The sequence below is a fragment of the Marmota marmota genome, unplaced genomic scaffold (genome assembly GCF_001458135.2).
Source record: "Marmota marmota marmota unplaced genomic scaffold, marMar, whole genome shotgun sequence".
In the NCBI taxonomy this organism is placed as follows: Eukaryota; Metazoa; Chordata; class Mammalia; order Rodentia; family Sciuridae; genus Marmota; species Marmota marmota.
The window spans coordinates 14945830-14948486 of record NW_026000075.1 but is presented as its reverse complement, the minus strand read 5'-3'; the positions used below and the strand labels follow the sequence as shown (position 1 = coordinate 14948486).

The window sequence follows — 2657 nt, the reverse complement described above, 5'->3', positions numbered from 1 at the left end:
ATGGCAATATGTAAATCAATGGATGTGTAACTGATGTGATTCTGCAATCTGTGTATGGGGTGAAGGTGGGAGTTCATAACCCACTTGAATCAAAGTGTGGAATATGATATGTCAAGAAATTTGTAATGTTTTGAACAACCCACAATAAAAAATTAAAAAAAAAAAGAATGATCTCTGCTCACACATATTCACGCAATATTCATTCTCCATTTCATAGTTAGACTAGCAAGACTTGTCAATAGTTATCTTAAAAACGTGTGAGTGGCAAAATAGTTTTTAAAAAGTACAATTTTACTAATTCCACACCAACTAAAAATTTCATATTATTATAAACAATGAAAGTAATGTATTTAAATTCACACCTCTCAGAAACCTCTTTAGGTTAATATGTTATCTATACTACTCATTCTCTTACAATCCACTATTACCCTGGGTATCTCTTCACGAAATTTTAGGCATCTGAAAATGAAAGCATCTAAGACTGGGGAAAAAACAAAATTTGCTATATTCTTCCCAATCCTCTTGGCTCCTCTAAAGGCTTAAAATCTAAATATGGTTTTACACACTCAAAATGATTAATCCATATCATTTACGAGATTTGTTGGCAAACATCCTTCCCTCTTTTACACTTTCCACCTGTCATACATAAATAGGAAATTTAGAAAAAGAAACCATTTTATATTAAGTATTTTCCAAATTTTATAGCAATATCTCTAAACACCATTTAAAACCTTTTGGGTATCAAATTGCTCCCAAGTAATATGAAGTGGCTAATTTTTTTGTCTCTAAATCATTGCCTATACACATAGAAAAAATAATTGCCAGCTACTCTGCTTAGCACTTAAGCTATTTCATAGGCATCCCAATATTCCAAAGTCTTCTGATTTATGTCCCACTTCTCTGCTCACCAAATTTTATTCTATGCAACACACAGTTCAAAGGTCACCTTTCTAAGGAAGATTTCCTCCAAAAAAGAGCTTCCCTTTCTGTAATGACATCATATGTATTAAGTTACTTTGCTATTATATGCTGCCTGGGTTTATTTTTCTGCATCATTGTTCATATAAATGTTGTTTCCCTAAGTAGCCCAAATATTTGAGAGCAGTCCTTCATTGATCTTTGAATCCCCAGCAATTAGTACAGTGTCTCCACACAGTGCAATGTTGACAATGTGCTAAGTTTTATGTATTTTTCTTTTTGAAAAATTACAGTCTACCTAATGAGAAAAAATTTAAACAAACATACCTTTCTTCCCAAAATAATGGGTTTATTTTCCCCATGTCTCCTACCAGACCTCAATGAGCAACTGATAAATATAAATTTAAAACTGTGTCTTGTATCAAGTTAAGTACCAATGAACATGGTGAACCAGTTCTCACTGAATTTATACTCTGGTGAGAGAAATGGGAAAAAATGAAAAAGCAAGTAAATTAATTGCATGAAGTATTAAGTGTCCTGAAGCAAGTAAACAAAGCAGTTACTTTCAGATAATTTATTTGCAATACAGCTGGCAATGTAATGGGAGGTCAGTACAAGCCTCTAAGTATCCTATAAGATTAAATATTCAAAGAGGTGGAGGGAGTTGTTAGATTACCCTAGGCATATATCTTGTACAGTATTTTCAGCTTTAAGAATTTTTAAAATGAGATTTACTAAATTTAATAGGCAAGCCACATGTATACACACACATATATTCTACATATTTCTATATATGTTGAAGGCAAGCCATACATATATACACACACTTACATATATGTATGTGCATATTGAGAATATGCCATACACATACACGCAACCTATATACCTCAGTGCTTTTAATGCTTATGGGGGGGGGGGGGGACTTCCAGAGTGTCCAATTTCTCAGGGTCATTTACACCCTACCATAACCTTTACTTGAGAGGAGTGGACTTCAAGGGTGAAGTAGGTGCATGTAGCCAGGAAGGCAGAAAAAAAGCTACAAAAGATAAAGTGATGTTTTCTCCCGAAACCAAAATTTTCACAGTGCACAAATTACTTCAAAGGAGGGCTAGCACTTAAAAAAAAAAAAAAAAGTAGTAGATAGTACAATTGATAAAGGCCCTGATTCCTCCATCTAGGGTTCCCCTTCATACATTAGCATTATGGGCTAAGTCTTTTGTTTACTAAAGCACAAGATGTTGAACTTCTGGGCCAGCGCTCTGTCTTGCTGCTCCCAGGCTTGATACTGTGTGGGCACACGAGAGGGCTTAACAAACACCTGCTAGGACGACGCCCCCCAGCTCCACCCCTCAAAGAATCTCCTTTTCAGTCTTGCCTCCCGACTCCCAGCACCACCCAGATCCGCTCACAACCCCGCCACGTCGACCCCAAGACTCCAGTCTCCCACCTCCATCCGCAGCCTGCCAACTCCCTGGGAGACCCCAGCCGCTTCCTCCTCAGCGAGCCAAAGCTGTCCAGAGTTTCCGCCTTGGTCTCCTTGGTTACCGCGTACCTCGGTACCCATAGCAACCAGAACGTTTGGTCCTGCCACTGTCCGCCGGCAGAGGGAGCAAAAGAGCCCCGTGGATTTTGAGACAAAAGGGCGGTCACTGTAAAAAGAGGGTAAGGAAATGTAACAGATTGAGGAGGCTTTCCAGCAGAAGAGGTCTTGGAAATGAGGGATGTAACATTCAGCCCTC

General features: G+C 38.1%; 1 protein-coding gene across 2 annotated transcripts in view; it reads right to left on the bottom strand.

The window, feature by feature from the left end:
* The window catches only part of Zbbx (zinc finger B-box domain containing), a 149493-nt gene extending 147036 nt beyond the window's left edge, over window positions 1–2457 (bottom strand). For both annotated transcript variants that reach the window (XM_015494322.2, XM_048814366.1), the window contains exon 1: window positions 2366–2457. The gene's annotated coding sequence lies outside the window, so the exon portion shown is untranslated. The remainder of the gene's footprint in view (window positions 1–2365) is intronic.
* Window positions 2458–2657: the final 200 nt, after the last annotated feature.